The sequence below is a fragment of the Mauremys reevesii genome, unplaced genomic scaffold, assembly GCF_016161935.1.
Source record: "Mauremys reevesii isolate NIE-2019 unplaced genomic scaffold, ASM1616193v1 Contig67, whole genome shotgun sequence".
Classification (NCBI taxonomy): Eukaryota; Metazoa; Chordata; order Testudines; family Geoemydidae; genus Mauremys; species Mauremys reevesii.
The window spans coordinates 410,945-421,713 of NW_024100881.1; the positions used below are offsets into that span (position 1 = coordinate 410,945).

The window sequence follows — 10,769 nt, forward strand, 5'->3', positions numbered from 1 at the left end:
GGCCGTTGTCAACTCCTCGCACCTTATCGTCCACCTCTTCCACAGTCAGCTGCTGAGAAATCGGGCGAGGAGGCTCCGGCAGCTCTGTGAGGACATGAAGTGTCAGAGTGGCACAGACCTCTCAGAAAGCACGGGATCCCGCGCCGTGGAGATCATGGTGGCAATGGGTCACGTTCATGCTATGGGACGGCGATTCTGGGCCCAGGAAACAAGCACGGACTGGTGGGACCGCATAGTGCTGCAGGTCTGGGATGAATCACAGTGGCTGCGAAACTTCAGGATGCGTAAGGGCACTTGCCTTGAACTGTGTGACTTGCTGTCCCCTGCCCTGAAGTGCCAGGACACCCGGATGCGAGCAGCCCTGACTGTGCAGAAGCGAGTGGCCATAGCCCTCTGGAAACTTGCCACGCCAGACAGCTACCGGTCAGTAGCGAACCACTTTGGCGTGGGCAAATCTACCGTGGGGGTTGCTGTGATGCAAGTAGCCCACGCAATCGTTGAGCTACTGCTCTCAAAGGTAGTGACCCTGGGAAACGTCCAGGTCGTCATAGATGGCTTCGCTGCGATGGGATTCCCAAACTGCGGTGGGGCTATAGATGGCACTCACATCCCTATCCTGGGACCGGCCCACCAGGCCAGCCAGTATATTAACCGAAAGGGCTACTTTTCAATGGTGCTGCAAGCACTGGTGGACCATAGGGGATGTTTTACCAACATCTACGTCGGGTGGCCGGGCAAGGTTCATGACGCGCGTGTTTTCAGGAACTCTGGTCTGTTTAGACGCCTGCAGGAAGGTAGTTTCTTCCCGGACCACAAAATAACTGTTGGGGATGTGGAGATACCTACAGTGATCCCTGGGGACCCAGCCTACCCGCTAATGCCCTGGCTCATGAAGCCCTATACAGGCGCCTTGGACAGTGACAAGGAAGTCTTCAACTACCGGCTGAGCAAGTGCAGAATGGTGGTGGAGTGTGCTTTCGGACGTCTCAAGGGGAGGAGCTTACTGACTCGCTCGGATCTCAGCGAAACCAATATCCCCATTGTTATTACAGCTTGCTGTGTGCTCCACAATCTCTGTGAGAGCAAGGGGGAGACCTTTATGGCAGGATGGGAGGTTGAGGAAAATCGCCTGGCTGCTGATTACGCTCAGCCAGACACCTGTGCGATTAGAAGAGCCCAGCGGGAAGCGCTGTGCATCTGGAGGCTTTGAAAGCTAGGTTCCTCAGAGAGCAGGGTAACCTATGACTGTCCAGTCTCTTTACACAGAAGCTGAACCTGCCCCTGTTTCAGTTACTATTGTCTTTTTTCAGCGGTTACATACCCCGTTCACCAGGTTTCCCCCCTTCCAACAGACGTTTAAAAATAAAGTTATTGGAACATTTTTAATTAACAAAGTTTTCTTTACTAACGAATTCTCGTTCAAGGGTTACAACAGGGACGCGGACTGTGGTGGGTACGGTGTGGAGTGATGTACATACCGCTTCTACAGTCGAGGACTGACAGGCTCCTGCTCCTACAGTGGTCTCTGGGGGGAGGACGGTTACCGGAGGGTGTGCAGGAAGGGGTGGGTTTGCAGGAAGGGGTGAGGGGTGTGTGGGAAGGGTGGGTGTGGGTGGATGATGGCTCTGGCTGGGGCTCAGGGCATTGGAGAGGTTCATGGCTAGGGTGGAAGGGCATGGTAAGGGCAGCCTGCCTTGCCATTTGTGGATGCCAGGCGCTCGGACCCTGGGGCAACATACACCTCCCAGACTGACCTGGGGCAGCAGACACCTCGCACAGTGACCCGGGTGCCTAGTGACTGCACTCTGTGTGTGACCTGCTGTTGATCTGTACCCTATTAATGGTGGCTGTCCTATGCAATTAACAAACCCCTCCCCCACCCTTCACACAAAGTCTTCTGCAAAGAAACATGATGGAAACAGTAATGAACAGCAAACCATTTTTAATACTCAGGTACACAGTTGGGGGATGCAACTGGGATTTGGGATCGGGTGAGCCAGGAAGGGAAGCAATTCTCATACTTTAGGGAATGAGAGCTGTTTGGTACATGAGCGCTCTGCTGGGGTGGAGTGACAGTTTTCATGGCCCCTAGCGCCCCTCCTTCTTGTGATTTTGGGTGAGGGGGGGACAGGACTTTGTGGCAGGGGAGGGCGGTTGCAGATACAGTTCAGGGGGGCTCTCTGCTCCTGCCTGCGGTCCTGCAGAACATCCACAAGGCGCCGGAGCGTGTCCGTTTGCTCCCTCATTAGTCCAAGCAGTGTTTGAGTCGCCTGCTGGTCTTCCTGCCGCCACCTGTCCTCCCGTTCGCTGTGTGAGCGCTGCTGCTGAGAGAGGGTCTCCCTCCACTGGCTCTGCTGGGCCGCCTCGGCTCTGGAGCAGGCCATCAGTTCAGCGTCCATCTCGTCCCGAGTCTTTTTCTTTCGCCGCCTAATCTGCGCCAGCCTCTGTGAGGGGGATGCCGGGGCAGTTCGGGAAAGAGCCGCAGCTGTGTGATGGGAAAAAGGAAGTGATTTCCTTCCAAAGATACATGTTTGCGAACACTGAACACAGTCTACTCAGTTTCTGTGAACAAGACCATACAGGGCACCTAATCTCATGTGCTCTCAGGACAAGTTCGAATTTTCGGTATTCGCTTTCATTGCCTGGGGTCTTGCACTGGAGATCGGACAAGCGGGGCAGGACAGCAGAATCCGTGTAGCAGCCAGGCCTGGTAAGCCGTAAACTTTAGGCTGCTTAACAGTTAATGGATTGCAGTGCCCTCCTGCTGCAGGCAATCTGGAAAGCATAAAGTCTGACCCTGTTCCAGCCCCTCGCAGCTGTCCCCGGGAAAGATCCCTGTATGCTTTTCCTCTGCAGCCTACAACACGTGGCTGTTAAACGATGGTCATTGTTATGCAAAGGAAAAGTCAAGCATTCACAATAGTAACATTGAAGTAATTCCCCTAATTAGATGCAGCAGTCGCCGAGTGAGATCACCCTGAGGCGGGTCTCCAGGAGAAACAGAGAGCGAATGCTGCGTGAATCCCTGCACAGACCAGGGCCCTATGCTGCCATGCTGGTTGAGGCGATGCTCCCATTATACCTCCTGATGGCCTGGCGCGGAAGAGTGTGCTTCCACGGAGCACCCAACAAGGCACCTCTCCCCAGGAACCTCCTGCGGAGGCCTTTCGAGTACCTGTCAGAGAGCTTCATAGAACTGTCCCAGGAGGATTACTGTTCGATCCTTATATGCATCGACCTTCTTTTTATATAGTTTTTATTCCTGGTTTGTTAAAAAATAAATGTTTAAATTTTTATAGCACTTACCGACTGATCCTTCCCCTGATTCAGAGTCCGGGTTAACGGCCGGGGAGGGTTGGTAGGGGATCTCTGTGAGGGTGATGAAGAGATCCTGGCTGTCAGGGAAAGCAGTATTGTAAGCGCTGTCGCCTGCCTCGTCGTCCACAAACCCTTCCTCATCTTCCCCATCGGCGAACATCGCCGAGGAACTGCCCGTCGACACTATTCCATCCTCAGAGTCCACGGTCACTGGTGGGGCAGTGGTGGCAGACCCACCGAGAATGGCATGCAGTGCCTCGTAGAAGTGGCATGTCTGGGGCTGGGCTCCGGAGCATCCGTTTGCCGCTTTGGTCTTCTGGTAGCCTTGTTTCAGGTCCTTGATTTTCACGCAGCACTGCGTTGCATCCCGGCTGTATCCTCTGAGTGCCATGGCTTTGGAGACCTTCTCGTAGGTCTTTGCATTCCGTTTTTTGGAGCGCAGCTCCGAAAGCACAGACTCATCGCCCCACACAGCGATCAGATCCAAGACTTCCCAGTCAGTCCATGCTGGGGCCCTCTTTCTACTCTGAGATTGCATGAACACCTCTGCTGGAGAGCTCTGCATCGCTGCCAGTGCTGCTGAGCTCGCCACGACGTCCACACAGGAAATGAGATTCAAACTGGCCAGACAGGAAAAGGAATTCAAATTTTCCCGGGGTTTTTCCTGTATGGCTGATCAGAACATCTGAGCTCGGACTGCTGTCCAGAGCGTCAACAGAGTGGTGCAGTGTGGGATAGCTCCCGGAGCTAGTAAGTTCGATTTGCATCCACACCTAGCCTAATTCGACATAGCCATGTCGAATTTAGCGCTACTCCCCTCATCGGGGTGGAGTACCGAATTCGAACTAAAGAGCCCTCTAGGTCGAATTAAATGGCTTCCTGGTGTGGACGGGTGCACGGTTAATTCGAATTAACGCTGCTAAATTCGAATTAAAGTCCTAGTGTGGACCAGGCCTAACAGACGTTTTGCAGCATTTTTAAGTGAGTTTTTGTCAAACATTTTCTTTTTTCCAAAGTTTCCATTTTTTTCAAAGACAAAATTAAAACAGTTTTGGGAGGTTTGTAAAAACAAAATTAAAAAACAATTAACATTTTCATTTAAACAACCCATTTTGTAGAGATTTTTAAAAAAGTTTTCAAGTTTTAGATTTCTCCTCCCTACATTTTTACCATGTTGTCACCAAGAGAAGGGGGTAAACAGGGAAAAAATGTAAATAAATTTTTTTTAAAACAAAAAGATGTAAAACAATTATTTAAAAAAAAATATTTCCCTTTTTCCACCCTGCTGACTTCTGGGCACTGTTTCTAACAGGGAGTTTCACATTGTTCTCCTCTGACCCTCACCTGAGCATCTGAGCTCTCCCAAACAGCCCCTGTCCAGCTGCTCTGCAGAGCTGACTCCATCTCAGGGGTAAAATGTGCCCAGCCACCATTCCAGGACAATCCACTTCAGCATCAAGGACTATGAAAAGTTACTCTGCAAAACTGCCCTGCCTTGTGCTCCTAACGGATTTCCCTTGAGGCCTTCTGGTGTTTGGCTTCCCGGAGGGGTGTCTCGGACTCCAGGCAGTGAGATGGGATGAGAGGTGTTTCCTCAGTGATATGTTTAAACTCAAACAAGCAAACTAGGCTCCTTCAGTTCTAAATCTTACAGCCCTAAATGGAGACACTGCGGTCGGGGCAGGGAAGGGGGGCGGTGTGGGGCAGGAAATGGGGAGCGATGACGAATATCAGACCTGAGGAGGGGACAGAAAAGATCAGAGAGAGGCTGCAGCATCTCTGCTGCCTGAGCACTAAAGACCCCAGGAAACTGGGAGCAGGGAGCGGGACTGGGTGGAGTATCCAACCCTGGGAAGCAGACGGGGGCAGATCAGAGCAGAGAGAGAGCCTGGAGCTTCCCTTCTCTGGAAGTCAGACAGAGCAGAGCGGGCAGGTGGGAGCAGGGAGTGACGGTGGATTGTCCCCTCCTGGCCCCATCAGCAGCAGAAGCCATCCTACCGCCCTGATGATCCTGTCTCTGTGCCTCTTGCTTCCCGGTGAGTATCCAGGAACCCTATGCTAATTCATAGCAGGTTGAGTATACTGCGCTGTTGCGATGTTTAAGGGAATGGGACTGTCCCAAACCAGCACAGGGCCAGCGCTCGGTGCTGGGGATGGGCCAGGGCTAGCAGTCAGCCCACGCTGGGGCTACAATCGCAGCTTCACAGAGTTTAAGGCCAGCAGGGACGATTAGCCCATCCAATCTCACCACCTGACAGTCCAGAGCTGAGAATTTTCCCCAGCTCCCCTGCACTGAGCCCAGTCACTTGTGTTTGACTAAAGCATCTCCCAGAAAGGCCTCCGGCCTGGCTGTGATTCTCCCTCTTCCCTGGGGAGCTGGTGCCAGGGGTTAATCCCCCACACGGGGAGAAACTGCTGCCTCCTTTCTCACTGGAGTTTGCCAAGAGTCAGTGTTACTGAGGGGCCAGAGACACTGAGCTAGGATCCAGGCTGGGCTCTGCTTCTGTTACCAGTGAGAGGGGGTTGGGATTGAGGGTTCTGCTTTGGGCCTTACTCTCAAATGTACCTATCAGGTCTGGGCCCGACCCTTTGTCTGGCCATAGCGTGTTCCCTGATGCAGGCTCTGCTGGGAAAGTGAGGGGCTGAGCTCAGTTAATGGGTCTGGGGATGAACATAGGCAATGCTGGGCTGTTAGCAGAGCCCTGTGCAGAGTCACTCAGTGCTGATCCCCCGGGGGCATGGGAACCCTCCAGGCCACCCACATGGGCCTCACAGAGCTCTGCATAGTGCCTGGCAGAGTCTCATGGAGCAGGCAGGTTCCAGCCCCACCCATCCTGGTGGGATGGGTGGGACTGGAACCAGGCCCCAGGCTCCTCTGTGATGAAGAGAGATGTGGGGCCTTGGTTCCCAGGTGCCTGCATGTGAATCCCATCCAGTGCACAGGGCTGGGGAGGGCGATGCGGTGTGTTACAGACCCAGAGCCCACCCGTCTCTGCAGGAGGCACTGTTACCTCAGGAGCGGGGACCATGGGGGGAGCACAGACCCTATCAGCTATTCAGGGCGTCTCACAGCAGGGGTGATTCTATCCTGGCACTGAACACGTCACCTTTCTGTTCCCAGCGCTGGGTCCCAGCAGCCAGGAGATCTGCTCAGCTCCCGGTGAGTCCACCTGTCTGTCTGTCCCCAATCTACCCATGGCATATACCCCACCCTCTCCAGGGCATCTAGCCACCACCCCTTGGGCCATGTCCTGTTCAGTTCAGTGCAGTGCCAGTGCCAATGGCACTGGAAGGCGGATGGGGCTCCGTGGGATCTGAGTGGGATGCAGGTCTCCTGGCTGGTCCCTCCCTGCCCTGATCCCTCTCTCCTGTGACCTGAGGCCAGTGTGAAATGCAGATGGAGAGTCACATCTATGGCCCATCTGCAGGGCACTGGCCCTGGGAAGCAGAGAACACAGCTCTGACCCCAAGGGATTTTACCTTCCCATGGCACCAGCTCCTAGTCCCTTGCGGCCGCAGGGTTGTCTCTGAAGCTCCGCCCCCAGGATGCAGCCTGCACCTTGTCCTTCAATATCAGCAGCGTTGTCAACACTCAACCTGGCCGGGCAAGGGACTTTCAAGAGGGTACAGACAGAAGGGATCATTAGCTCACCCAGATTGAGCTCCCGCATGACCCGGGCCAGGGAGCTGCGCCCAACGGCCCTGTGTCCAGCCCAGCAGGGGCTGGCTGAGACGGGATGTATTTTTTTGGTCATGGCCTCATTTCTTTGCTGACTGTCTGAGCAGCAGAGGCAGGGGATGCTGCCAGCCAGGCACCAGCAGGGGGCACCACTGGGATGGGGAAGGTGGCAGGCAGATATTGACCTACCCAGCAATAGCAGCAATTCCCCTGTGAATTCAGAGCTGGGTCCTATTGTCCTGGCAATTCCCAGGAAAGGGGGATCCTCTCCCTGCCACTGCTCCACGACCTTGTCTTAGCCAGGCCTGGAATAGACCCCGTTTTCCCCTGTGCCGGCTGGTGGCTGCGGGGTGCAAAGAGCAAAAGAACAGGGAGGATGTTAGAGTAGATGTCGGAGCAGTTAGGCTCTGGACACAGCTCCTTCTCTGTCCCCTGCGGAGCTCCCTGCAGCAGCAACTGTTCTTCAATGCATGGGCTGCCGAGGCAGGGCAGAAGGTGTTAGGGGTCCCCTAGAGAGCCCCCAACAGCCAGTGGCCGGCCTCGCAGAAGGGTCACCTCTCTCTGGGCCGTACTGCCCCAGCTGGGCTGGAATCAGAGTCTCCAACCAAGAGGTGGCACTTTGCCCCTGCCATTTTCCTCCTGTCCCATTGACAGCTGTGACCCATTCTCCTTCCCAGGTGCTCTCCCTGCCCCCACTCTCTACCTGAGCCAGACGTCTGTGAAGCCGGGGGAATCCGTGCAGCTCCAGTGCTCTGTGATCTCCCAGCTCCTAGCCACCCGCATCGTCTTCTGTCAGGACGGGGAGGAGGTTTCATCCCAGAGGGGCTTATTGGGGAAACTCACTTACAACTCTGACCATGCAATATCTGGGGGCAGTTCCGGGAATTACTCCTGCGGGTACGAGATCAAGGACAATGACAACCAGGTGATCAGGTCCCAGCTCAGCCCTCCACAGCACCTCATCATCACCGGTAAGGCGCGTGCGTGCGTGTGCGTGTGCGTGTGCGTGTGCGTGTGCGTGTGCGTGTGCGTGTGTGTGTGTGTGTGTGTGTGTCCATATCCCAGCTCAGCCCTGCCCAGCAACTCAGCACCCCGAGAAGGTGGTGGTGGTGATGGGTGAATGGCAGAGCAAGGACCAGGGCTTTCAAGAGGGAATGGCCAAAAGGGACCATTAGATCACCCAGGCTGAGCTCCCGTATGGCCAGAGAGCCGCTCCCAGTGACTCTGTGTCCCGTCCAGCTCTGGTGGAGCCAGGTTGTAGCTTTTGGTCATGGCCACACTTGTTTCCTGGCTGCCTGAGCAGCAGGGGCAGGAGATGCTGCCAGCCAAGGCAGCAGCAGGGGGCACCGCTGGGGTGGGGAAGGTGACAGGCAGATATTGATCTACCCAGTGGCGGCAGCAATTCACGTGTGAGTTCAGAGCAGGGTCCCATCACCCTGGTGATTCCCAGGAAAGGGGGCTCTTCTCCCTTTTGCTGCTCCAGGATCTTCCCTTAGCCTGGGCCTGGAATTGCTCCTGGTACCCTCGTGCCAGCTTGGGGCCTCAAGGGTGGGAGGGACAGAAGGAGAAGGAGGATGGTAGAGCAGACGCCGGAGGGCTTAGGGACTGGGCACAGCTCCTTGGCTGTTGGCTGATGAGCTCCCTTGGGCAGTGAGTGGTCTTCACTGCATGGGCTGCGCCGGCAGGCCAAGGTGTTGGCCAGGCCCTAGACAGCTCTCAATGGCCAATGGCTGCCTCTCTCCCAGCTGTACTGCCCCAGCTATGTCAGGGGAGTGCCCACGCCAGGGCCTCTTTTTCTAGGAGAGTGTGCAGGACCCAACAATGGGAACCCAGCCCGGCTGAGCCCTTAGGCTCTTACATAACCCCAGTGATCCCAGGGAATAAAGTGCCTGGGCCCTGGAGAGAGCTCGTCCCCCCATCTGCCCAGCTGGGCTGGAATCAGAGCCTCCATCCCAGACGTGGCACAGACCCACCTGCCGTTTACCTTCTGCCCCATCAAGAACACTGGGCACCACCAAAACCCCACTGACAGCTGTGACCCATTCCCCTACCCAGGTGCTCTCCCTGCCCCCACCCTCTACCTGAGCCAGACGTCCGCCCGGCCGGGGGACTCTGTGCGACTCCAGTGCTCTGTGTTTTCCTGGGCCCTGGCCACCCGCATCGTCTTCTTTAAGGACGGGGAGGAAGTTTCGTCCCAGAGGAGCTTATTGGGGAAACTCACCTACGACTATGACCATGTGGTGTCTCGGGGCAGCTCTGGGAATTACTCCTGTGGGTACGAGATCAAGGGCAGCAAGAACCAGGTGACCAGATCCCAGCTCAGCCCTGCCCAGCACCTCAGTGTCACCGGTAAGGCGTGTGTGTGTCTTTGTGTGTGTCCGTATCCCATCTCAGCCCTGCCCAGCAACTCAGCATCACGGGACAGAAGGGTGAACAGACAATTAAATAACAAACCCCTGAAAATCCAAACACTGAAGTTAATCAGTTTTCAAAATCTAAAATGAAATTTTTTTAACGTAACATCTTTGTTCTAAATTTATCACAGGGAACCTTCCACCCCCCATTTTCACCCCTCTCAGCTCAGACGGCCCAGCCCAGGCAGGTAGGGAACGGGGACATCATAGAAAGGTCTCACCGGAAGGGACCTCAAGTTGTCATTAAGTCCAACCCCTGCACTGAGTCAGGGCCAAGTAAACCTAGACCGTCCCTGACAGAGGTTTGTCCAAACTGTTCTTAGAAACTTCCAGTGAGGGGATTCCACAACTTCCCCTGGAAGCTGTTCCAGTGATTAACTACCATTATTGCCAGAAAGTATTTCCCACCATCTAACCTAAATTTTCCCTGTGGCAGATTAAGCCCATTACTTTCTGTCCTACCTTCAATGGGCACTGATCCCTGTGGACATTGATTCCTGCCCTCTTTATAGGCCTGGAGTCTGCTCTGGTCTCTTATGTATGTATTACCTAGGAAGTGACTCCAGCAGTGGTGGTATCAGGGGTTTCCCCCTACCCAAGGTCAATTAATTTGAACCATTTCTTCATTCAGGGGATTCTATTTGGGGAAAAGTGAGTCCTGGGCTGGGCAGCCCCCAGTCTGAGTGTGATCGCCATGACGATGGATGTAGAGGAAACACACAATGACACAAAAGGCTGATGCACTCATTCAATGTGGTGGTCTCTCTCTCTCTCTCCCTGCAGCTCTCCAGGCTTTAACCAGCATTGCTGAGCTGGGCAACATCTCTGAGGGCAGGAAAATGGCCCTTTCAAAGGGGGAATCCCAAACCCTTCTGATGGGCAAGAGTTTCCTCTGAAGTTCACAGACCCCCTCTGCTAAACCGGCATTTAGGGGATTATTTCCTCCCTCTCCACTCACTGTATTTGTTGTTGCTGTAGCAGGAGGCACCAGATGCATCATCATGCCTGGGTTCACAAATTCTTTCTCTCTGTGTAATTAGTTATTTATGCTCTGTGCTTCAGTCCTGGAACAGAGGTGTCACAAACAGCATGCAGGCAAACCCCTCTTTCAGGAATCTCAACCAAGCACCAGTGCCCAGTTCTTAGGAAGCACCGGTGTCCCAGGAAATGACTTTAGCACAGCCCAAACCTGGTTGTTTGCCCCAGCTGCCCCCAAAGTGTCTGCATCAGCAAACCAACACCCAAACAGTATATCTGCAAAAGCTGTGTGCACCCCTTCCACCGCAAGGAAAATATAGTCAGACTTTGTATAACAGTGCCACCTGGTGACTCCTGCCAGAATGACACTAATATTATCT

At 54.4% G+C, this 10,769-nt stretch overlaps 1 long non-coding RNA gene across 1 annotated transcript; it reads left to right on the plus strand.

The window, feature by feature from the left end:
- Nucleotides 1–6,450: 6,450 nt before the first annotated feature.
- On the plus strand, nt 6,451–9,140 carry LOC120394577. Its single transcript, XR_005592346.1, has 3 exons — nt 6,451–6,478; nt 7,675–7,968; nt 9,053–9,140. It is a non-coding gene; the product is annotated as an uncharacterized LOC120394577 (long non-coding RNA).
- Nucleotides 9,141–10,769: the final 1,629 nt, after the last annotated feature.